This window comes from Somniosus microcephalus, unplaced genomic scaffold, assembly GCF_052327205.1.
Source record: "Somniosus microcephalus isolate GS21.2 unplaced genomic scaffold, FLI_Smic_1.0 unresolved_chr1, whole genome shotgun sequence".
Classification (NCBI taxonomy): domain Eukaryota; kingdom Metazoa; phylum Chordata; class Chondrichthyes; order Squaliformes; family Somniosidae; genus Somniosus; species Somniosus microcephalus.
The window spans coordinates 43,566,121-43,592,708 of NW_028225179.1; the positions used below are offsets into that span (position 1 = coordinate 43,566,121).

At 46.8% G+C, this 26,588-nt stretch overlaps 1 long non-coding RNA gene across 1 annotated transcript; it reads left to right on the top strand.

The window, feature by feature from the left end:
• Window positions 1-1,248: 1,248 nt before the first annotated feature.
• LOC147094873 (uncharacterized) lies at window positions 1,249-2,450 on the top strand. Its single transcript, XR_015074626.1, has 2 exons — window positions 1,249-1,477; window positions 2,161-2,450. It is a non-coding gene; the product is annotated as an uncharacterized LOC147094873 (long non-coding RNA).
• Window positions 2,451-26,588: the final 24,138 nt, after the last annotated feature.

The following is a 26,588-nucleotide window of genomic DNA, read 5'->3' on the forward strand; positions in this document are numbered from 1 at the left end:
TGTGCACCAGTCGCTGAAGGTAAGCATGCAGGTGCAGCAGGCGGTTAAGAAGGCAAATGGTATGTTGGCCTTCGTAGCGAGAGGGTTCGAGTACAGGAACAAGGATGTCTTGCTGCAGTTGTACAGGGCCTTGGTGAGACCACACCTTGAGTATTGTTTGCAGTTTTGGTCGCCTTATCTGAGGAAGGCTGTTCTTGCCATGGAGGGAGTGCAGCGAAGATTCACCAGACTGATACCTGGGATGGCAGGAATGATGTATGAGGAGAGATTGGGTCGATTAGGCTTATACTCATTGGAGTTTAGAAGAATGAGAGGGGATCTCATTGAAACTTATAAGATTCTAACAGGACTAGACAGATTAGGTGCAGGAAGGATGTTCCCGATGGCCAGGGAGTCCAGAACCAGGGGTCACAGTCTAATGATAAGGGTAAGCCATTTAGGACAGTGATGAGGAGGAATATCTTCACCCAGAGAGTGGTGAACCTGTGGAATTCTCTACCACAGAAGGCAGTTGAGGCCAATTCATTAAATATATTCAAGAAGGAGTTAGATATATTTCTTAAGGCTAAAGGGATCAAGGGATATGGGGAGAATGCAGGGACAGGGTACTGAATTTGGATGATCAGCCATGATCTCATTGAATGGCGGAGCAGGCTCGAGGGGCCGAATGGCCGACTCCTGCTCCTATCTTCTATGTTTCTATGTTTAAATAGTGGAGAAAGACTAGGCCAGACATTACAGGCCACGAGACTGCACCCGATATTAGCCCACCTGTTGAGAGGTAAGCCAATCAGCAGCGTGTTTAGCGCTGTGATCAGCACTACAATCATGTAAATGAGCAGACAGCATGAATTGTGCGTGCTGCCTGGGCCACTTTGAACGGGTGCAGCCAAATAGCACTGGGCCATGATACCGCCTGTTTTCGGGCCATATCCAATTTCTGGGCCTAATTTTGATGGGTTAAATGCCCTGTTAAGAACATAAGGACATAAGAATTAGGAGTAGGAGTAGGCCATACGGCCCTTCCAGCCGGCTCCGCCTATCAAAAATACCATGGCTGATCTTCGACCTCAACTCCACTTCCCCGCCTGATTCCCATAATGTTTGTGTACCAGCTGCATCATGCCAGCTGAGCTCAGGAGTTCAGACCTGGAGTTGGGCCCAAACACACAACCTTGTCTTCTCAGCTGCCAACTGATCCACGTCACACAGAAAGGAAACGCCTTTCCCAGGATATCTCCAGAGAGCAGAGCCACTCCCCATGTGTGTGATTATAAATACAGCAAACTCGGAGTCCGGATTCAGAATATTTCCACTCCAGCCCCCTGAACCTGACTCTGGAAAACATCACAGAAGATGATGAAAGCTCTGCTCTTGGTTCTTGCATTCCTGGTGCTCAGTCAGGCGGGCCCTCATGGACAGAACTTCGGTGAACATGCCAAGCGGGGGGTCGAAGGAGCAACAGCAAGAAATTATGGTCTGTAAATTTAAGTGATCACTCCGCAGCCAATGTTCAGACAGTTTTATTTTTAAACTATTGTATTCTCTGTTTGAATATCACAGTTTGATTGGTTGAGTGAAGGTGATTGTGAGATTGTAAGAAAGTCTGAAGAATTTAACCTGAACCAGTTCCACAGGTAATCCCCCGATTATTCAGCGGGTACCTCAGTGGGTCGAGGGAATGGCGGGTGTTTGCTGATCCAAACAGACCAGCAATAAAAGCACAAATTACTGGCGGGGCGGATCTGAGCCGGAGCATTGACCCGGTTAGGAGACTCGGTAATTGGCCTCAGTACCCAGGTACTGTGGAGGGGAAACTCCCAGTTGTTGCTCCCGATCACTGCTACCCGCTGCAAAGTGTGCGAGTGCGGACTCTGTGTGAGGACAGGAGCGGGAGCTCCTTCAGTCCCTTTCCCCCACACTCACTGTCCAGTCTCTCAGATGAAGAATGGTGCCCTTCAGGACAAGTGAGTCTGTACAGGTTGGGGGAGGGGGTGGAGGTGCGGTGTGGGCTTTCATTCAGTATAAGGGATAAGCTTCATGTGTGGTCCAGAGTCAGTCCCAGTAACACTGACAGACTCAGCTTCATGTTTTCTCATTGCTTTCCCTCCCTCTGTGTACAGAACCATCAATCAATTAATTCTTCATTCTGTATTTTAGTGCACTGCAATTGGCTTAGAGTGTGTCCTGAGGGTGGCTGTAGCACAGGTGAGGGGCTATTCCAACGACGAATCTGCCCCCCTGAGCTCCAATGTTGCGGACCGAAACAGTGAAAGATCCAGTGATGGATTCCCACCAGCCCGAACTCTCCACCTTCTCACTGAATGAATCCTTCCTTCACAGGAAGCAGGCTCTGTTTGATTGTTTAGGTCCCGTAACCCCTGACCCTGTGTTACTGCTGTCAGAGTAATGGGCTGTACTCAGAAATAAAACTTACTGCATTGATCACAGCTTCACATCCGCGTCTTGTTTCTCTTTAGGATCAGTGTGTCCGAGGAGAAGGTGTTCAGTGGTGGAATGAGGCTGGGAGAAGAGGTGGGAATCGCAGGAAATGAGAATAGGAAACCGCTGCAGGGAATCTCGGCAACTATCTAATAACACATTCAGAAAGTTACTGAGATAAGACAGGTGCTCCTCCTGCACTACCTGGGAAATCAGGGGCACTTCCTGTGTCCATGACGACCATGTGTGCGGGAAGTTTATCCAGCTGCAGCTATTGGCAGACCGCATTGCGGCGCTGGAGCTGCGAATGGATGCATACAGGAGCATTCGCGATGCTGAGGACATCGTGGATAGCACGTTTAGGGAGTTGGTCACACCGCAGGTAAAGGCTGCACAGGCAGGAAGAGAATGGGTGACCACCAGGCAGAGTTGTAGGCGCAGGCAGGTAGTGCAGGGGTCCCCTGTGACCATCCCCCTCTCAAACAGGTATACCGCTTTGGATATTTTTGAGGGAGATGGCTTATCAGAGGAAGGCAGCAGCAGCCAGCTTCCTGGCACTGTGGGTGGTTCTGCTGCACAGGATGGGAGGAAAAAGAGTGGGAGAGCTATAGTGATAGGGGATTCTATTGTAAGGGGAATAGATAGGCGTTTCTGCGGCCGCAAACAAGACTCCAGGATGGTATATTGTCTCCCTGGTGCAAGGGTCAAGGATGTCTCGGAGCGTGTACAGAGCACTTTAGAAGGGGAGGGTGAACAGCCAGGTGTCGTGGTGCATATAGGTACCAACGATATAGGTAAAAACTGGGATGAGGTCCTAAAAGCTGAATATAGGGAGTTAGGAGGTAAATTAAAAAATAGGACCTCAAAGGTAGTAATCTCAGGATTGCTACTAGTGCCACATGCTAGTCAGAGTAGAAATAGAAGGATATTTCAGATGAATACATGGCTAGAGGAATGGTGCAAGGGGGAGGGATTCAAATTCCTGGGACATTGGAACCGGTTCTGGGGGAGGTGGGACCAGTACAAAATGGACGGTTTGCACCTAGGCAGGACTGGGACCGATGGCCTAGAGGGAGTGTTTGCTAGTGCTGTGGGGGAGGGTTTAATCTAAAATGGCAGGGGGTTGGGAACCTGAGCAGGGAGACAGAGGAAAGGGAAACAAGGATAGAAGCAAAAGACAGGAAGGAGAAAAGCAAAAGTGGCAGTGAGAGTAATCAAGGGTTTAAATCAAACATGGCCACATAAATAATAATTCTAAAAGGTCTAAGAGTGTTAAAAAAACAAGCCTGAAGGCTTTGTGTCTTAAGGCAAGGAGCATTCATAATAAGGTGGATGAATTAGCTGCGCAAATAGATGTAAACGGATATGATATGATTGGGATTATGGAAATATGGCTCCAGTGTGACCAGGGCTGGGAACTCAACATCCAGGGGTATTCAATATTCAGGAAAGACAGGCAAAACGGAAAAGGAGGTGGGGTACATTGCTGGTTAAGGAGGAGATTAACACAATTGTAAGGAAGGATATTGGCTCTGATGATGTAGAATCTGTATGGGTAGAGATGAGAAATACCAAGGGACAGAAAACATTAGTGGGAGATGTATACAGACGCCCAAACAGTATGCTGAGGTTGGGGATGGCATTAAATGGGAAATTAGAGACACGTGCAATAAGGGCACAGCAGTTATCATGGGTGACTTTAATTTACATATAGATTGGGCTAACCAAATTAGTAACAATACTGTGGAGGAGGAATTCCTGGAGTGTATACGGGATGGTTTCCTGCACCAATATGTCGAGGAACCGACTAGAGATCAGGCCATCTTAGACTGGGCATTATGTAATGAGAAAGGAATAATTAACAATCTTGTGGCACGGTGGCATAGTGGTTAGCACTGTTGCCTCACAGCGCCAGAGACCCGGGTTCAAATCCGGCCTCGGGCGACTGTGTGTGTAGTTTGCACATTCTCCCCGTGTTTGCGTGGGTTTTCTCCGGGTGCTCCGGTTTCCTCCCACAGTCCAAAGATGTGCGGGTTAGGTTGATTGGCTGTGATAAATTGACCCTTAGTGTTGGGATTAAATACGTGGGGTTAAAGGAATAGGGTGGGGTGTAGGGGTTACGGGGATCGGGTGGGATATGTGTCAGTGCAGACTCGATGGGCCGAAATGGCCTCTATCTGCACTGTGGGGTTTCTGTGATTCTGTGATTGTTGTGCGAGGCCCCATGGGGCGGAGCGATCATAATATGATAGTGTAGGAATGGTCAAATTCCTATCTAGAGATTGAGTTCGACGCAGGCAATCAATCAAAAAGGTTTTTAATGTCAAACTAACGAGTTTAAACAGATTGATGCAAGAGAACTATGAATACAGGTCTTAACAGGTCGGAGGCTCCACGAGGACTGCCTGGGCGGTCCCGTGGATGGTGTCATGACGTCATCACGTTTTCCCATGTTTAGGTGATCACGTGATTAGCGGCATGACGTCATCGCGTTTGCCCGTGTTCTTAAAGGGACCGCGCACTGTACATGCAAACAATATATACAATGGTACAGATTTAGTCTGTATCTAACACATCGTTAAAGGGAATTATGTACAGCTGTTCAGAGTCTGTCAGTGGTTCTGCCACAATAGAATTCTTCATTAAGATAGAGAGTGAAGTATTTGACTCAGACTAGAGTCCTGAATTTAAATAAAGGAAACTACGATGGTATGAGGCGCGAGTTGGGTAGGATTAATTGCGGAATGTTACTCAAAGGGTTGGTGGTGGATAGGCAATGGCAAACATTTAAAGATCCCATGGATGCTCTACAGAATTTGTTCATCCCTGTTTGGCATAAAAATAAAACAAAAATGGTGAATCAACCATGGCTAACAAGGGAAATTGAGCTTCTCCTGTAGTTTCTTGTTTTGTAAAGTTCTTAGACAATAAATTTAGTTTGTTAACTTCCAGTAAGTTATAGATTCTTTGTTAGGAGTGCAGAGACTCCTACACCATGACCATTCCAAACCTAGACTCATGTCCAATTTCCTGCCCGCTCCCCGTAACCCTTAATTCCCTTTACTTCTAGGAAATTATCTATTTCTGTTTTAAATTTATTTAATGATGTAGCTTCCACAGCTTTCTGGGGCAGCAAATTCCGCAAACCTACCACCCTCTGAGTGAAGAAGTTTCTCCTCCTCTCAGTTTTGAAAGAGCAGCCCCTTATTCTAAGATTATGCCCCCTAGTTCTAGTTTCACCCATCATTGGGAACATCCTCACCGCATCCACCCGATCAAACCCCTTCACAATCTTATATATTTCAATAAGATCGCCTTTCATTCTTCTGAACTCCAATGAGTAGAGTCCCAATCTACTCAACCTCTCCTCATATGACCACTGCCTCATCCCCGGGATTAACCGAGTGAACCTTCTTTGTACTGACTCGAGAGCAAGTATGTCTTTTCTTAAGTATGGACACCAAAACTGTATGCAGTATTCCAGGTGCGGTCTCAATAATACCTTGTACAACTGCAGCAATACCTCCCTGTTTTTATATTCCATTCCCCTAGCAATAAAAGCCAACATTCCATTGGCCTTCTTAATCACTTGCTGCACCTGCATACTAACTTTTTTAGTTTCGTGCACCAGGACCCCCAGATCCCTTTGTACTACAGTACTTTCCAGTTTCTTGCCATTAAGATAATAACTTGCTCTATGATTTTTCCTGCCAAAGTGCATAACCTCACACTTTCCAGTATTGTATTCCATCTGCCAAATCACTGCCCACTTACTTAGCCTGTCTATGTCCCTTTGCAGGTTTTTTATGTCCTCCTCACTCATTACTTTCCGTCCCATCTTTGTATCATCTGCAAACTTTGATATGTTACACTCGGTCCCCTCCTCCAAATCGTTAATATAGATTGTAAAGAGTTGGGGACCCAGCACTGACCCCTGCGGAACACCACTAGTTACTGGTTGCCAATCTGAGAATGAACCATTTATCCCAACTCTCTGCTTTCTGTTAGAGAGCCAATCCTCCACCCACACCAGAATATTACCCCCAATCCCATGAATTTTTATCTTGAACAATAATCTTTTGTGTGGCACCTTGTCAAATGCCTTTTGGAAGTCTAAATACACTACGTCCACTGGTTCCCCTTTATCCACCCTGTATGTTACTTCCTCAAAAAACTCAAGCAAATTTGTCAAACATGACTTCCCCTTCATGAAACCATGCTGAGTTTGTCCTATTAAATTATGTTTATCCAAATGTCCCGTTACTGTCTCCTTAATAATGGACTCTAACATTTTACCAACCACAGATGTTAGGCTAACAGGTCTATAGTTTCCAGCCTTCTGCCTACTACCCTTTTTAAATAAGGGTGTTACATTAGCAGTTTTCCAATCTGCCGGGACCTTTGCTGAGTCCAGGGAGTTTTGGAAAATTATTACCAATGCATCCACAATCCCTACCGCCACTTCCCTCAAGACCCTAGGATGCAAGCCATCAGGTCCAGGGGATTTATCCGCCTTGAGTCCCATTATTTTACCAAGTACCACTTCCTTAGTGATTTTAATCGTATTTAGCTCCTCCCCCCCTAGAGCCCCCTGTTTGTCCAGTGTTGGGATATCCTTAGTGTCCTCTACCATAAAGACTGATACAAAATAATTGTTCAGCGTTTTTGCCATCTCCATGTTTCCCACCATTAATTTCCTGGTCTCATCCTCTAAGGGACCAACATTTACTTTCGCCACCCTTTTTCTTTTTATATAACTATAGAAACTTTTGCTGTCTGTTTTTATATTTTTTGCTAATTTACTTTCATAATCTATCTTCCCTTTCTTAATCAATCTTTCAGTTATTTTTTGCTGTCTTTTAAAGACTTCCCAATCTTCCATCCTCCCACTAGATTTGGCTACCTTATATGCCCTTGTTTTTAGTCAGATACTATCCTTAATTACTTTACTTAGCCATTCAGTCTATATGCATATATCTCCTTCAGAGAGAGAGGGACTGAGAGAAACCAGTCAGTGTACAGATATGGCCACAGTAAATAATAATTCTAATAGGTCCAATAGCATTAAAATCAAGCCTGAAGGCTTTGTGTCTTAATGCGAGGAGTATTCGTATAAAAATGGATGAATTAGCTGCACAAATAGAGGTAAACAAATATGATTCGATTGGGATTACAGAAACGTGGCTCCAGGGTGGCCAAGGCTGGGAACTCAACATCCAGTGGTATTCAATATTCAGGAAAGATAGGCAAAAAGAAAGGGAGGTGGGGTAGCATTGCTGGTTAAAGAAGGGATTAACACAATTGTAAGGAAGGATATTAGCTCTGATGATGTGGAATCTGTATGGGTAGAACTGAGAAATACCAAGGGGCAGAAAATGTTAGTGGGACTAGTATATAGACCTCCAAACAGTAATGCGGAGGTTGGGGATGGCATTAAAAGGGAAATTAGAGAAGCGTGCAATAAGGGCACAGTAGTCATCATGGGTGACTTTAAACTACATATAGATTGGGCTAACCAAATTAGTAACAATACTGTGGAGGAGGAATTCCTGGAGTGTTTACGGGATGGTTTCCTGGACCAATATGTCGAGGAACCAACCAGAGATCAAGCCATCTTAGACTGGGTATTATGTCACGAGAAAGGATTAATTAGCAATCTTGTTGTACGAGGCCCCTTGGGTCGGAGCGATCATAATATGATCGAATTCTTCATTAAGATGAAGAATGAAGTAGTTGACTCAGAGACTAGGGTCCTGAATTTAAATAAAGGAAACTACGATGGTCTGAGGTGCGAGTTGGGTAGGATTGATTGGGGAATGTCACTCAAAGGGTTGACGGTGGTTGGCAATGGCAAGCATTCAAATACCGCATGGATGCTCTACAGAATTTGTTCATCCCAGTTTGGCATAAAAATAAAACAAAAAAGCTGACTCAACTTTGGCTAACAAGGGAAATTAGGGATAGCATAAGATCCAAGGAGAGGACTTATAAATTGGCCAGAAAAAGCAGTAAACCTGAGGATTGGGAGCAGTTTAGGATTCAACAAAGGAAGACAAACGGATTAATTAAGAGGGGGAAAATAGAGTATGAGAGTAAGCATGCAGGGAACATAAAAACTGATCATAAAAGCTTCTATAGATATGTGAAGAGAAAAAGATTGGTGAAGTCAAGCGTAGGTCCCTTGCAGTCAGAATCAGGGGAATTTATAATGGGGAAAAAAGACATGGCTTACCAATTAAATACATACTTTGGTTCTATCTTCACAAAGGAGGACACAAATAACCTCCCAGAGATGTCGGGGAACATAGGGTCTGATGAGAGGGAGGAACTGAAAGAAATCAGTATTTTTAGCGAAATGGTGTTAGGGAAATTGACGGGATTGAAGGCCGATAAATCCCCAGGGCCTGATAATCTATATCCTAGGGTACTCAAGGAAGTGGCCCTAGAAATAGTAAATGCACTGCTGGTCATCTTCCAAAATACTATAGATTCTGGAACAGTTCCCATGGATTGGAGGGTTGCTAAAGTTACCCCACTATTCAAAAAAGGTGGTAGAGAGAAAACAGGGAATTATAGACCGGTAAGCCTGACATCGGTAGTGGGGAAAATGCAAGAGTCCATTATAAAAGATGTAATAGCAGAGCACTTGGAAAACAGTGACAGGATCGAACAAAGTCAACATGGATTTACAAAACTAAATCGTGCTTGACTAATCTACTGGAATGTTTTGAGGATGTAACTGGTAAAATAGATAAGGGAGAACCAGTGGATGTGGTGGATTTTTGGACTTTCAGAAGGCTTTCGATAAGGTCCCGCATAAGAGATTAGTGTGTAAAGTTAAGGCACATGGGATTGGGGGCAAGGAACTGACTTGGATAGAGAACTGGTTGGCAGACAGGAAGCAAAGAGTAGGGATAAACAGCTCTTTTTCCGAGTGGCAGGCAGTGACTAGTGGGGAGCCACAGGGATCGGTCCTAGGACCCCAGCTATTCACAATATATATTGATGATTTAGACGAGGGAACTAGATGTAATATCTCCAAGTTTGCAGACGACACAAAGCTGGGTGGGCGTGTGTGTTGTGAGGAGGATGCTGAGAAACTCCAGTATGATTTGGACAGGTTGGGTGATTGGGCAGATGCATGGCAGATGCAGTATAATGTGGGAAAATGCGAGGTTATCCACTTTGGTGGCAAAAACAGGAAGGCAGGTTATTATCTGAATGGCAATAGATTGGGAGAAGGGGAAGTGCAACGAGACCTGGTTGTCCTTTTGCACCAGTCGCTGAAGGTAAGCATGCAGGTGCAGCAGGCGGTTAAGAAGGCAAATGGTATGTTGGCCTTCGTAGCGAGAGGGTTCGAGTACAGGAACAAGGATGTCTTGCTGCGGTTGTACAGGGCCTTGGTGAGACCGCACCTTGAGTATTGGTGCAGTTTTGGTCGCCTTATCTGAGGAAGGACGTTCTTGCCATGGAAGGAGTGCAGCGAAGATTCACCAGGCTGATACCTGGGATGGCAGGAATGACGTATGAGGAGAGATTGTGTCGATTGGGCTTACACTCGCTGGAGTTTAGAAGAATGAGAGGGGATCTCATTGAAACTTATAAAATTCTAACAGGACTGGATGCAGGAAGGATGTTCCCGATGGCTGGGGAGTCCAGAACCAGGGGTCACCGTCTAAGGATAAGGGGTAAGCCATTTAGGATAGAGATGAGGAGGAATTCCTTTACCCAGTGAGTGGTGAACCTGTGGAATTCTCTACAACAGAAGGCAGTAGAGGCCAGTACATTAAATATATTCAAGAAGGAGTTGGATATATTTCTTAAGGCTAAAGGGATCAAGGGATATGGAGAGAAAGCAGGGACAGGGTACTGAATTTGGATGATCAGCCATGATCTCATTGAATGGTTGAGCAGGCTCGAGGGGCCGAATGGCCTACTCCTGTTCCTATCTTCTATGTTTCTATGTTTCTATGTTTTCCACTGGCCATTATAATCACGGTATAAGGCACAATCAAGGATAATATCATTGATAGAACCTTTAAAAATTGCACATGAAAGTGCTACTTTGATGCTTTTGAAAACCTCGCTGAGAAATAATTAGGTGACTCGGAAAATGATTTAATCCACAAATTGCGGCCCAGGTCAGCCATCAAATTGGGCTTGTTCATTGTCAACGTGCGATCACTCCTGAGAAAAGCCAAGACGCCGATAGAGTTTGTGGATTTTCACTTGAGAATGGCCACAAGTAATGCACCATTATAATGTACATTTCATCCCCGAGTGCTATTTATTACTGGGAATGGCCAACGACATCAATCTCTACAGCTCTCTTTCTCTCTCTCGCTCTCTCTCTCTCTCTCACTGTCTCACTTTCTCTCTATCTTTCTCTCTCTCTGCCCCCCTTTCAAGTATGTAGGGTTACATAGGATATACAGCACAGAAGAGGCCATTCGACCCAACCAGCCGTGCTGGCATTTATGCTGCACTCGAGCCTCCTCCTGCTTTTCCTCATCTAACTCTATCAACATAACCCTCTATTCCCTTCTCCCTCATCGGCTTATCTACCCTGCGCTTAAATACACCGATACTATTCGCTTCAACCACTCCCTGTGGCAGCGAGTTCCACATTCTCACCACTCTCTTTAGCTATCTCACTTTCTCTCTTCCTGCCCCTCTCTCTCTGTATCTCCATTTCTCTCTCTCTCTCTCTCTGACCCACTCTTTCTTTCTCTGTCCTCTATCTCTGTCTTTCTGTGTTCCTCTCTCTGTCTCCCCCTTAATCTCCGTCCATCTTTCCCTGTCACTATCCCTCTGTCCTTCCATCTTGTCTATCTTTCTCCCCCTCTTGTCTCTGTCCCTCTCTCTCTCGCTGTCTTTCTATCTATCTCTATTTTTCACCCCATCAGTCTCTTGCTCTTTCTCCTTCTGTATTTCTTTCTGTATCTCTCCCTGCCTTTCTCTCTCTCTGCTGTGCTTCTTTCTCTCTCACTCTGTCTCATCCCCTTCTCTCTCTTTTCTCTCACTCTGTCTCTCTATCTCGCATTCTGTCTCTTTCTCACTCTCCTCTCTCTATATATTTCCCTCACACTCTCATTCTCTGTCGGTCCCTCTGCATTACTCTCATTCTCTTTCTCTCCCTCTCACTTTCTCTCTCTATCTCTGTCTTCCCCCTTTCTGTCTCTCCCCTCTATATTTTCCTCACTCGCATTCCTTCTCTCTCTGTTTTTCTCTGTCACTTTTTGTCTCACTGTCTCACTTGATCTCTGTCTTTCTGTCTGTCTGCCCACCTCTCTCTCTCTCTCTCCCGTCTCACTCTGCCCTCTTCTCTGTTTCTCGGTGTCTCTTTGTGTATCTCTGACCCTCGCTCCGTCTCTCTTGTCTCTGTCTCTCTCACTATCCCTATATCTCTCTGTCCCTTCATCTTGTCTATCTTTCTCTCCCTCTTGGCTCTGCCCCTCCCTTCGTCTCTTTCCTTCTGTATCTCTCCGTCATTATCTCTTATTTTGTTCTCACCCTGTCTCTCTATCACTGTCTGTCTTTGCCACCCTCTCTCTGTCGCTGTCTCTAAGTCTCCGCCACTATCCCTCCCTCTTCTCCCTCGGCTCGCTGATGATAAATCCCCAGGGCCTGATAATCTACATCCTAGGGTACTTAAGGAAGTGGCCCTAGCAATATTAGATGCATTGCTGGTCCTCTTCCAAAATTCGATATACTCTGGAACAGTACCCATGGATTGGCGGGTAGCTAATGTTACCCCACTGTTCAAAAAGGGTGATAAAGAGAAAACGGGGAATTATAGACCGGTAAGCCTGACATCGGTAGTGGGGGAAATGCTAGAGTCCATTATAAAAGATGTAATAGCAGAGCACTTGGAAAACAGTGACAGGATCGGACAAAGTCAACATGGATTTACAAAAGGTAAATCGTGCTTGACTAATCTACTGGAATTTTTTGAGGATGTAACTGGTAAAATAGATAAGGGAGAACCAGTGGATTGGGGGCAAGGAACTGACTTGGATAGAGAACTGGTTGGCAGACAGAAAGCAAAGAGTTGGAATAAACGGCTCTTTTTCCGAGTGGCAGGCAGTGACTAGTGGGGTACCGCAGGGATAGGTCCTTGGACCCCAGCTATTCACAATATATATCTGGATGAGGGAACTAGATGTAATATCTCCAAGTTTGCAGATGACGCAAAGCTGGGTCGGCGTGTGTGCTGTGAGGAGGATGCTGAGAAACTCCAGTATTGGGTGATTGGGCAGAAGCATGGCAGATGCAACATAACATGGATAAATGCGAGGTTATCCACTTTGGTGTCAAAAACAGGAAGGCAGATTATTATCTAAATGGCAATAGATTGGGAGAAGCAGAAGTGCGACGAGACCTGGGTGTCCTTGTGCACCAGTCGCTGAAGGTAAACATGCAGGTGCAGCAGGCAGTTAAGAAGGCAAATGGTATGTTGGCCTTCATAGCGAGAGGTTTGAGTACAGGAACAAGGATGTCTTGCTGCAGTTGTACAGGGCCTTGGTGAGACCACACCTTGAGTATTGTGTGCAGTTTTGGTCGCCTTATCTGAGGAAGGATGTTCTTGCCATGGAAGGAGTGCAGCGAAGATTCACCAGGCTGATACCTGGGATGGCAGGAATGATGTATGAGGAGAGATTAGGTCGATTGGGCTTATACTCGCTGGAGTTTAGAAGAATGAGAGGGGATCTCATCGAAACTTACAAAATTCTAACAGGACTAGACTGACTAGATGCAGGAAGGATGTTCCCGATGGTCGGGGAGTCCAGAACCAGGGGTCACAGTCTAAGGATAAGGGGTAAGCCATTTAGGACAGAGATGAGGAGGAATTTCTTCACCCAGAGAGTGGTGAACCTGTGGAATTCTCTACCACAGAAGGCAGTTGAGGCCAATTCATTGAATATATTCAAGAAGGAGTTAGATATATTTCTTAAGGCTAAAGAGATCAAGGGGTATGGGGAGAAAGCAGGGACCGGGTACTGAATTTGGATGATCAGCCATGATCTCATTGAATGGCGGAGCAGGCTCGAGGGGCCGAATGGCCTACTCCTGCTCCTATCTTCTATGTTTCTATGTTTTCCACTGGCCATTATAATCACGGTATAAGGCACAATAATATCATTGATTGAACCTTTAAAAATTGCACATGAAAGTGCTACTTTGATGCTTTTGAAAACCTCGCTGAGAAATAATTAGGTGACTCGGAAAATGATTTAATCCACAAATTGCGGCCCAGGTCAGCCATCAAATTGGGCTTGTTCATTGTCAACGTGCGATCACTCCTGAGAAAAGCCAAGACGCCGACAGAGTTTGTGAACTTTCACTTGAGAATGGCCACAAGTAATGCACCATTATAATGTACATTTCATCCCCGAGTGCTATTTATTACTGGGAATGGCCAACGACATCAATCTCTACAGCTCTCTTTCTCTCTCTCGCTCTCTCTCTCTCTCTCACTGTCTCACTTTCTCTCTATCTTTCTCTCTCTCTGTCCCCCTTTCAAGTATGTAGGATTACATAGGATATACAGCACAGAAGAGGCCATTCGACCCAACCAGCCGTGCTGGCATTTATGCTGCACTCGAGCCTCCTCCTGCTTTTCCTCATCTAACTCTATCAACATAACCCTCTATTCCCTTCTCCCTCATCGGCTTATCTACCCTGCGCTTACATACACCGATACTATTCGCTTCAACCACTCCCTGTGGCAGCGAGTTCCACATTCTCACCAATCTTTTTATCTCTCACTTTCTCTCTTCCTGCCCCTCTCTCTCTGTATCTCCATTTCTCTCTCTCTCTCTCTCGCTGTCTTTCTATCTATCTCTATTTTTCACCCCATCAGTCTCTTGCTCTTTCTCCTTCTGTATTTCTGTATCTCTCCCTGCCTTTCTCTCTCTCTGCTGTGCTTCTTTCTCTCTCGCTCTGTCTCATCCCCTTCTCTCTCTTTCCTCTCACTCTGTCTCTCTATCTCACATTCTGTCTCTTTCTCACTCTCCTCTCTCTATATATTTCCCTCACACTCTCATGCTCTGTCGGTCCCTCTGCTTTACTCTCACTCTCTTTCTCTCCCTCTCACTTTCTCTCTCTATCTCTGTCTTCCCCCTTTCTGTCTCTCCCCTCTATATTTTCCTCACTCGCATTCCTTCTCTCTCTGTTTTTCTCTGTCACTTTTTGTCTCACTGTCTCACTTGATCTCTGTCTTTCTGTCTGTCTGCCCATCTCTCTCTCTCTCTCTCCCGTCTCACTCTGCCCTCTTCTCTGTTTCTCGGTGTCTCTTTGTGTATCTCTGATCCTCTCTCTGTCTCTCTTTTCTCTGTCTCTCTCACTATCCCTATATCTCTCTGTCCCTTCATCTTGTCTATCTTTCTCTCCCTCTTGGCTCTGCCCCTCCCTTCGTCTCTTTCCTTCTGTATCTCTCCGTCATTATCTCTTATTTTGTTCTCACCCTGTCTCTCTATCACTGTCTGTCTTTGCCACCCTCTCTCTGTCGCTCTCTCTAAGTCTCCGCCACTATCCCTCCCTCTTCTCCCTCGGCTCGCTGATTCTATCTCTGCTCCAACTCTTTGTTTCTCTCTGTTTCTCTCCACTTATGTCACTCGTTCTCTCTCTCTGTCTCTCTCTCTCTCTCTCTCCCGCTCTCTCACTCTGTCTCCCCGTCTGTCTCTTTCTATCTCTCCTGATCAGCAGTGCCCCCTGCTGGTAGGTGCTGACACTGAGTGTCTGGGCTGACACAGGAGATCAGACCCTTGGGGTGAGGTTCCAGTGATGCAGCCCGGGTCTGTGGATCCCGACCCTCAGCGACAGTCTGTACCTGCGGAAGATGAGAGGGGAGAAAGAAAGGAGAGACCAATGTAAATTAATCACTAATGTTACCAGAGTTACTGTTAAATGGGAAGGGTCAATGCTGGCTGCATTTCACCAACAGGCCTCTAGGGGGAGGGGGAATGTTTTAGGCAATGGCGCCACCTCCTGGTAGCAGGGAGTATTACACCTCAATATTCCTAGACTGATACAGCACAGGAGGAGGCTATTCGGCCCATCGTGCCTGTGCCCGCTGAAAGAGCTCTCCAATTAGTCCTACTCCCCTGTTATTTCTCCAAAGCCCTGCAAGTTTCTCCCCTTTCAAGTATTTATCCAATTCCCTTTTGTATGTTGCTATTGAATCTACTTCCACAGCCCGTTCAGATAGTGAATTCCAGATCATAATAACCCGCTGTATAAAAAACAATTCTCATCATCTCCCTGTTATTGGAGGGAGTGAAGATTGAATCCCCATTTTAAAGTCATCCGTTCTCTCCTGTTCCCATTGAACCGGTCAGTGTCCCGTGACCTTGAACCTGGGCATATAAAGAGGAAGACACACTGGAACAAGTATTTTGAAAGGAGATGATATCGATCGACAGGCACATGCTGGTTTAAATGATGGATATGGTGTTTAAATGTGGCTGCGTTCAATTACAAGAAAACTACTTTAAATAGGCACAAACTGTTTTAATAGATACGTGGTTTAAAATTATTCATCCACTGTTTAAATTTATACTTGTTTTCTGAAATTTTAGATATGCCATTTCAATATATAGATATGTTGCATTAAATTACACACACACACATATATATATATATATATATACAATATATTTATATATATAGTTTCCACTAATCATATTAGCTTATAAATACAATATTGCAGATATACACTATGTTGAGAGATAAGTAGACCCGGTTACATTGTACACAGGCTGCCTTAGATTATATACATGTTGCTTGGGTTTATATTTCTAATGTTGTGAGTTATAGAGAGGCCATTTTACACATACTTAATGTTTTAAATTATATAAATGCTGATTTGAAGTATACATATAAAGCATTGAATTATATGCTGTGGATACTTAATTCAAAACACTCTCACATTGATAAACATATCGATAAACAACAACTTGCCTTTACATCGCGCCTCTAACGTAGTAAAACAGCACAAGGCGCTTCACAGGAGAGATAATCAGACAAAATTTAACACCAAGCCACATAATCAGATATTAGGACAGGTGACCGAAACAAACCGCTTGTTCAAAGAGGTAGCTTTGAACGTGCATCTTAAAGGAGGTACTGTCCCCCTCACATTCAAATCTGTCATCATCACCACCCTCTTAAAAAATCAACCCTTGACCCCTCTGTTCTAGCAAACTACCGCCCCATCCCCAACTTCCATTTCTTGTCCTTGAGAGCGTTGTCGCCTCCCAAATCCATGCCTATCTTTCCTGCAACTCCATGTTTGAAACACTCCAATCAGGTCTCCGTCCCTGCCACAGCCCAGAAATGGCCCATATTGACTGTGACCATGTCAAACTGTCCCTCCTCATCCTTCTCGACCTGTCTACAGTCGTTGACATGACTGACCACTCCATCCTCCTCCAAATCCTCTCCTACGTCATCTAGATGGGTGGGGCTTTGTTGTGGAGTATTTTAAACCAACACTCGACACAAGGTTTTAGATCGATAGTCAAGTTGTCTTTACTACACCGATGGGGAGACTGTCTGTTCTGTCTTAGCCAGACCTTTCCAAATTGGTACAGCAAACACTACATTTTTATACATTACAACACACGTCAAAATTCATTCCTGCCACCTGATTGGACCTTGTCCCGCATGCATCTTCACTGATTGGTTGCCTATGCTGCGTTACATTAAAGTACCGTCTTTATTATTGGCCGTTATCCCACAAGCTGTTGTTGCTCCTATGACCTTTGTTTATGCCAGATGGGTCTCATCAACATTGTGCTTCTGGCTCATTGGCCTCCTTTCCTGCCTCTCTAGGCCGCTTTCATTGTTTTACTTTCCTGCCAGAAAAGAACCTACATCCTCTTAGGCCTCTTATGGCTCCATGTCCGGCTATGTTATCTTTACTTAGAAAAAGCTTACTACTGCAAAGTATGGTCTTTATTACACCATTCAGTGAAACTGCCAGCGATGTCAGTTTAACTCTTTCCCCACTTCAATCCCCCCTTTTGGTACTTGGCCCTTGCCCGAGTTAAACCACATGTATAAGCATCGCTGTGCCTCCTGCCCCATGCAGTGACCAGCTGCTGGTTCAGGAGGCCCTGCATACCCATCATGTTTAGAGCAAACTTGTGTTTTCCAGCTCTTTCTGACTCGCTTTAGCTCTTTGTTTGGTCCATTTCTTTTAACAAACGGTGCATGCTGCTGTTTCCCATCCTATAGCCTTGACTAACTGTACTATCACTAATATATAAGAAATGATGCGGATCCCTGGGTGTATGTTGGCATTCATTCCCCAATCCCACAGCTTCTCATACAACAGGACTTCCTGTAGCTCTACCTCTATGGCCCTTTCTAATTCCCCAAGATTCCTTTGCAACACTATGTTTTGTTTCACCATCTTACTTAAATCCTCTTTTATTTCTTGCAGACCCTCTTGCAGGTGGGGTATTGGGGCCCCTACCGGATCTTCATAATTGACCAACTTGTCCTTTAGAATATCTGGCACATTTAGTTTTATCCCCTCCCTTGAATGTACATACACCAACCTGGTGTGTCCAATTGTCACAGGGATCTTTGGCGTAAAGCAGAAGTTAGGCATTGTGATTGCACATACAAGGTACTCAGTCTCTGTGGTGGCTGTACAATACTCCCCTTCACCTCTATATCCCAAGCGGGTGTGGTGATGATCGACCTGTGATAATTCCAACACACACCCCTCCGTCTTATTATAGCCGCACTCATCCTTAGGGCCTTCGGCTAGCGGATGTGAGCATATAGTAAGCGTGCCTTTCCCGTGGAATCTGTTTAGGGAGACTCTTCTCATAGTACCATTCTTCCTGATGGCATAGGTATCAATTGGATAGTATTGGAGGTATGTCTCACCCCTCACTATGCCTATGTTTTTTACCTGGTACTGTGGGTATGGAGTCATGTCTAGTCCCACCACTGGTATCAGGAGTACCATGCCTATCATTGCTGTCACTTCTGCTTTACATTTTTGCATCACTAGATGTACTCTGGTCATCCCGTTGAGGGTACAAGCACTCAGAGGGCCTGGATTCTGACTCCGGCCATGGAGCTGTGTGCTGTTAATCCAGTCTGGTACCTCGCCTCGCTGTATCTGTGCCAGATTGTGTTTTAACTGTCCGGTGATCCATTGGCCATAGGCATGACACAAGCCTCTCCCTACCCCGTCTTTTGCCTGTTCCTCATGTGTATGGTTTAGTTTGTTGATAATGCTAGCATGGTCCTCTATAACCTTGATTCCCTCGAGTAATTTCCTTATCGTATGTCCTCCCAACTCTGACCCTTGTCGAACCAAACCAGTTTCCTTCTCTAAAATGTGCTGTATTACCCTTTGTAGTGGTTCCACGCTACTTTAGACTCCTTGTATATCTAGGGCATTAATGAATGATGTCCCCGTGTTTATTTCCGTGAGTATATCGGTTTCTAAGCTCCTCTTAATCCTTTGGTGGAATGCAGCATGTCCCCTGAAACTAGTAGCCCCTGTCACAGCAGCAGCTTGGTTAGTTACATTCTTTATCATATATGCATACAATTCTCTAATTTTAGTAAACCTTTTACAATATCCTGGCCATTGTAACATGGTTAAGTTCATTAGTACCGGTACAATTTCGTGTCTCCTGTTACCATACGATTGTTCTCCCTCGGTAAATAATACTAGACCATTCCTAAGTCCAGTTTTCATACCTGGACATTGCAGCATCCTCGGTTCGCTTGTCTCTTCTTTGTGTATTGGGAGCCATGGATGAGACTCCGAATGTGATTGTTCCATTAAAACATGGTGCTTCCTCATCATGTACTTGTCGTGTAATGTGGGATGTCCTTTCGCTTATCTCGTGTCCCAGCAGTAATCCCACCTTCATGGTGAAGTTTCCCTGTAAATTAAGCAGAAGCCTGGTCGTCGTGTAAGGGGTTTTCCTCGAGAGGTTTCCCTGAGGTTTCTCTCTCTAGAGGCCTCTCTCTCTTGCACAGTAAAACTTTGAGTGGTTCGACCCACTCACCCCTTAGACTCTATAATCTGGACTTAGGTGCAGGAACTGCAATGCAGAGAAGACTCTTGTAGACCAAGTTTGATGAATAAAAATGAAATTTTATTGCAAATGGAAAAATATCAAATCAAATGCAACAAAGACAAGAGTACGGTACATGGGAGGGAAAAACAAATACAAACAAATCATAACGACATTATACTAACTAAGGCAAATACAGGCATCTTATACTCTACAAAGATCATCATGAAATAAAGAAACACACGGAACATCGAGGGACAACAACTCATGTTAATTGTACCCTTAAATCCACCCCCTTATTAAACCTAACTAGATCGGATTGTGAAGGGCCAGAAACATGCTCACCAATCCCACTAGGAAGTGCAAGGTTTTGAAAACGAGGCTGCTGGGGCTGCAACGACTGTCCGATTTTAAACTGTCCTTTTTCTCCGCTCTCTTTGTGACTGTCCGAGCTTGTTGATTCAAGCGTCCTCCAACGTCTTCTCCCAAGCTGTGTCTTCCTCCTCAAGCTGCGTTCCGGGGTGCTGCGTCCTGGTCCTGTGTCTCAACTCGTCCAAGCTGTCCCTGGGGTCGTTGCCCCTGTCGAGTCGTGTCCCACTGCCGTGTCCTCCAAGCTGCTTGTTCAGCTTGCCTCGATTGTCGCTTCCAACCCGGTGCTTCTGCTTGTCTCAACTGCTGAAAAGTCTCTTCAGTTATACCTTTCTTCCTGAGGCTTCACTTCCTGCCCAAAATCAGGTGAGTCTTTGTTTTAACTTTTGGTGGGCTTTGAGCACAGCGGGGCAGTTATTATATTTAAAATCATTTTAAGCGGCTGGTAACAGGCCCATCTCTGGTTTGAAATGGCTTTCATTGTTTTTTAATTTCGTGCTAATCCTGTTACCGAGCCCTTGGTGTTGTCCTCATGAATAAGTTATTGTCTCTTTCATCTGGGTCAACATTTAGATGGCCTCTGCCTCCAGCCAGATCTTGAGTGGATCTGCATCTAATCCATATGCATGCCTGTGGGTCTGGCTTTGTTCCCTCAGAAACAGCTTCCAGAACTTGCTATGGGTTCAAGCCACATAGTTGTCTGAGGTTGTGCAGGAACCATTTTAAAGTGTCCCAATAAGCTGGTCACATGATACAGCGGCCATTTTGTATGCCCCTTTTTCTGGGCTTCTTTTAAAACAGTCTTTAAAATCATGGCCTCTTCTGCCCATTGATCCTTATTAATATGAAATCCAATTTTGCGAATCCTACAGTCGCCAGAGGTTAGTTTATCTCTGGTGGTTATTCCATTGTTCCTGTGGGATTTAAGATCAGATGGGTTATTGCTTTATCGTTTTAATTGGGTCCAATGTTTCCATCTATCCATTCCCCTCATATCTATACATGCGCATGTATCGCTGGTCATGATAACCTCAAATGGTCTGGTCCATCTAGGTGAGAATCCCGATCTCTCTGGCAAAATTTTTACAAATACCTGCTTGTGGGTAGGGGCTCCAAGGACCCCTGCTTTTGTGTATTTTTATCTCTGATGTATTATTGTTCTTTAACTTCTTGTAATTGATTATCCAATGTTTGTACGTATTTCCTAATTTTATCTTTTAAGGGTCCTAGTCCCTCGCTACCAGATGCTACTCCTTCCAGCAGACACATTGCTCGTCCAGTCATGAGTTCATATTGTGTCAGTCTGGTCACCCTGTGATCCTTTTTCCATATTCTATCTCTACCTTTGGCTGCGCCTCTCTTTGTCCACTGCTCCTGCTCCTCCATTTCGGTCTCCTCTTGGATTCTTTTAATGTTCACTTCCTCTGCCCATTATTCTACCTGCTGCTCTTGCTGCCTGATCAGCTAGCATATTTCCTTTTTGTTGCTCGCTCACTATCTTGCGGTGTGCCTTTATTTTAACCACCGCTACCTCTTCTGCTCCTTTTACCGCTTCTACTAGGTCTCTCACTACCTCCTCATGCTGTATGTGTTCTCGTCCGGAGGTTACATATGCTCTTCTAATCCATGCTATCATATAATCATGCACTACCCCAAACACATACCTACTATCTATGTATATATTTACTCATTTTCCTTTTGATAATTTCAATGCTTCCGTGAGAACCACTCGTTCTGCCACCTGCGCTGAGGTTCCTCCTTCAAGCCCTCCCTTTGCAACTGTTTCTCCGTCCTCGGATACTACTGCCCAACCGTGTGTGGCTCCCCATTTATATATCGGTGAGATCCATCAACATAAAAGGTGTTTTCAGGATTTTCAAGGGGCGATTCTGATACGGTTCCTCTGACCTCTTCTTCGAATACTAACTGACACTCGTGTGCCTCACCCTCTGTTAGCATTCCCTCTGCAGGGTTGACTCTATGTTCCCTTATAACCTGGACTGATCTGTCCTTGGGTATCAATACTGCTTCCCAAGCCGCCCTCCTTCTGTCTGATACAGCCTTCATTTTGCCTGTGTTTAGCAGGTCCACACTGTGTGTTGTGTGTGTAATATCAGCTGTCCTGACATAGTGACGGGCTCGCATATCCGCACCGCCCATGCGGCGCAGTCGAGGGCCGCCACACATCTCGCCATTCCTTTAGCCACGGGGGTTTGTTGGGTGGAGTAATAGGCAATTGGCCTCATATCTCCCCCGCACTCTTGGGTGACTACAGCGTTATAGAAGTTCCCGTCTATACTATATATATATGGAATGGTTTGACTATATTTGGCAATCCTAGTGCGGGTGCGGACGTCAGGGCTGCTTTTAATTTTGTGTAAGCCTCGTCCTGCTCCGATTCCCATTCTATCTTATCAGTGGCGGGTCTCCCCCCTTTAACTAGCTGTTGAATCGGCTCTGTTTTCCCTGCAAAGTCTGATATAAAATTCCTGCAGTAATTAAATAGTCCCAACACTTTCCTCACTCCCCGGACGGTCACTGGCCTTGGCACAGCTTTTATGGCTGCCTTTTGTTCCTGTGGGAGTGCCTTATACCCCTGGCTAATTTCATGTTCTCGATACTTTACTTTGGACAATCCAACCTGTGCCTTTTTGGGGTTCAATTTAAAGCCAGCCTTCTTAAGTGTCTGGAGGGTGGCTAGTAATGCTCCCGTGTATCCTTTGGCATCCTCTGATGCAATCATTATGTCATCGACATATTGGAGTAGGGCGTCCTCGTACTTTGATAGGTTTCACTTGTCTAAGGCTTGACTTAGTACACGGTGGACTATATTTGGACTATTGTGGAACCCCTGTCGGACCCTGGTCCGTGTATACTGTCTATCCCCCACAGTAAAGGCGAATTTCCCTTTGTGATTCCTCTGCCAATGGTATGGACCAGAACCCGTTCTCTATATCCAAGGCTAAATATTTTAAAGTCTGGTTTCAGACCATTAAATATCTTATTCAATGCGGTCTACACAAATTTACACCAACCAGAATTTCACCGTGGCCACAATAAAAGTTTGGTTTTAACAGGTTAATTAACCTCATAACTCCAATCCAATCCAGATCATTTTTTTTAACTAACCAGTATCACTTTGAAAAAGAAAGAAACCGTAGCTTCATTTTCTTCCAGGCACATTGGCAACTGTGACTTCAAGGCTGAAACTTATCGGCCTAGAAATTCAGTATAGCCACTTTTGGGGCGGTAAAGTCGGGCGGGCGCTAAAGTTAGCGCCCGCCGGAAAGTGGAGGCCACTTCGCCGAAATTCAGTAGCTTTGGCCAAGGAGTTTGGGCGAGCGCTGAAACTGGCATTGCACTCCTATCTTTAGGCGCTAAGCCGGCGGTGCGGACTGATAACGCCGAGGCCGGGCGCAGCGCAGGTGCGGTCATGTTTTGATTGACAGCAGACACCCTGACGCCGGCCAGCTCTTAAAGGGGGAAGGGTCGACTTTGTCTGCAGCCACGCCCTGGATAGTGGAGCCCTGCAGCTAGGCCTGAACACTGCTGGTGGACCCAAATAGCGCCTGAAGCCATGCAGAAGGCCCGTGAACGAGCGCAGCACTTCTCCCAGCATGCTTTGAGGCTGCTGCTTAGGGGGTTGGAAAAGAACAGAGGTATCTTGTTCCCGGACAGTGGCAAGAAGGCTCCCAGGAGGCAGTACAGGAGAGCCTGGAGGAAAATCGCCCAGAGGGTGTCAGCCAACAGCGATGTCCCCAGGACTGGTGGCCAATGCCGCAAGAAGTACAACGACCTCACTCGGATGGTCAGGGTGAGTACCCATTCCAGTGTCCTCCTCATCCTTGCATGTGCACCTCACATTATGGGCAAAGGGACCTCAAAGGCCTAATGGCCAGCCCTCCTCCCGCAGCTATGGCACTGGCATGATCATCAATAGCACTCTCTGCACTTAACACACTGGCCAAGCTATTCGACCATGGGAGGCAGTGCACACAACAACAGGGCACCACACTGGCCAAGCTATTCCACCATGGGAGGCAGTGCACACAACAACAGGGCACCACACTGGCCAAGCTATTCCACCATGGGAGGCAGTGCACACAACAACAGGGCACCACACTGGCCAAGCTATTCCACCATGGGAGGCAGCGCACACATCAACAGGGCACCACACTGGCCAAGCTATTCCACCATGGGAGGCAGTGCACACAACAACAGGGCACCACACTGTACTTAGAGGCCGTCCTTTCTCTTGCAGGCCAAGCTGGTGCGGAATTTGAAGAGCCAGACTGTCACCGGGGGAGGCCGTGCCCAGTTCCAGGAGCTCAGTCAGCTGGAGGAGAGCGTGGCTCGACTCATGCGTGGCCGGGTGGCTGGCCCCATTGCTATTGGAGATGCCGACCCTGTGCTGGGACCCAATGGTAAGGACATGACCGTTTGGACCTCTCTGGTTCCCCTTGCGCTTCAGATCTACATCCTTTGCCACTGTCCCACCAATGCGCATAATGGCACCACTCATGCCTCCCTCGCCCTGTCCTCACTCTAAAGCTACTCTTGTGCCTTCCTGCTTTCAGCTGGTGAGGAGGAGGTCCCTGAAGCTGAGAGTGCCAGTCCCTCGGAAGAGGAGGACGACGAGGACCAAGAGGAAGGCGGCACATCAGGGGAACCCTCATCCGCACCAGGGGATGGCAATGGAGGGGACACGTCTTGCCTGGAGGAGAGCCGGGGGAAGTGTTGCAGGGGGGTGTAGCTCCTGGGCCCAGTGGCGTCCAGGCACGCGGGAAGGGTCGGGCAGCACGGCTGCCTTCTCCCCAGAGGGGGGAAGTGTTGCAGGGGAGGGCAGTTGCTGGGCCCAGTGGCGTCCAGGCACGCGGGAAGGGTCGGGCAGCTCGGCGGCCTTCTCCCCAGCGGGAGAGTCCACCCTCCAGTCCGGAGACGGTCCTCGCCCAGGAGGTGCGCCTCCTTGATGAAATGTCCGCGGCCTCGGAGCGGCGCCACAACGAGTTCATGGGGGTTGTGGGACAGTTGCCTCAGGCCATTGAGTCCCTGGCTCATAGTGTGGCCAATTTCGGGGACTCACAGGCCAGGGGTGTCGAGCAACTCGTGGCAGCACAGGCCAGGGGTGTCGACCAACTCGCGGCAGCACAGGACACGAGTCGCGAGTTCATGAGTGGTGCCGTCCAGACACTGGCTGATCTGATGCGGGCACAGACCAGGGCAGTTCGCGCACTCACTTCTGCCACACTCGCTGTGTCACGGAAGCATCGCCAGGGCACCCGCCGCCCTGCTGCAGCACAGCGGTCTGGCCTTCACCAGATTGCTGCGCTTGCTGCAGTGCCAGCCCGGCCGAGTGCCAGTGTCTCTGGCGACCAGCGAGCGCCTGGCATCAGGCAGCTTGCCCCCATTGCTGCAGCCGCCACTGCCACTCCCCCAGCCAAGGTGCGACGAGCTGCTGCAGAGACTGATGCTGCCCAGCCACAGCTGCAGCAGTCAGCAGCCGGCCCCTCCAGGGCCGGACCTCGTCTAGGCCGACCCCCAAGGGCATCTGCCGTCACGCATTGTGCCCCTCAGGAGCCTTCCCCCAGCCTTGCAACACCCACAGGGCCCAGGTTGAGGCGGAGCAACAGGTCGGGCAGGGGCCGGAGAAGCCTGCACAAGGACTCGCCCTCTCGGCACACCAAGTAGAGTGTGTTGCCAACTGTTTTTTTTATATGGGGGTGTTTGTGTTCTCGGGGGGGGGGCTTATTTTGGTAAGGCCGAAGATGAAGGCAAATGTTTTTTTATATGGGGGTGTTTGTGTTCTGGAGGGGGGGGGCTTATTTTGGTAAGGCCGAGGATGAAGGCCAATTGGAAGGACAATTTTTGTTATTCCTCCCCAGGTTGTGGGAGTGAGATATGCTTTTGACTGTTTTTTGGGGGTCTTGTCTGTTTTTCTGCTTCATGTGGGAAGGGCCCTGAGTTTGTTAAATAAAGCTTTTTATTTATTCAGCTTGTCCAGGTGTCATGTTTCAAGTGGTTGTTGCGTTAACCGGCTGAGGGCTTGCGGAGCGGCTGCATTCAGGTGCGTTCAATGCCACAAGTCATTCCCTGACAGGGGGCCGAGAAGTGTCGTTCAATAAGCCGCCGGCGGACGGCCCTTGGACCTTGTGGCTCCTGATGTGCCTCAATAATTCCGAGACTCGAAGTTAGCAGAACAAAAACAAGGCTTTTATTAACTAAGAAAGTAACATGTAAGAGAGAGAGATGTCTTCCTTCTGGAGACTGAGGCCAGACTGAAGCTAGCTTACAAACGGGGCCAGGTATGGGCGGAGCCCTACACACAGCACATTCCAGCACATTCCAGTATACAATACAGCACATTCCAGTACACAATACAATGAGGTCTGGGGGAAGGGAAATGACACTGAAACCGATCTCAGTCACAGGCAGTGGTGAATGGAATATTTCATCACATTCACCCCTTCTATAGATTTAGTCTGTTCGGGGGTTTGATAGTCCTCTGCGACCGACGTGGCTGTTGCGGTGCCGCGGGTGTCGGCTGGGTGTCCCCGGTAGCCTCCTGGGTCTCTGCCGGGGGTGCCGCCAGGGTTGTTGGAGGGGTAGTTGGTGGGGGTGCCGTTGGTCGGTGTTCTTCCAGGGGTGATGAAAGAGTAGTGGGTGGGTAAGAGTTGCTGTGATCGTCGTTGCCGCTATTGCCGTGGTTGTTGTCGATGCCGGCTG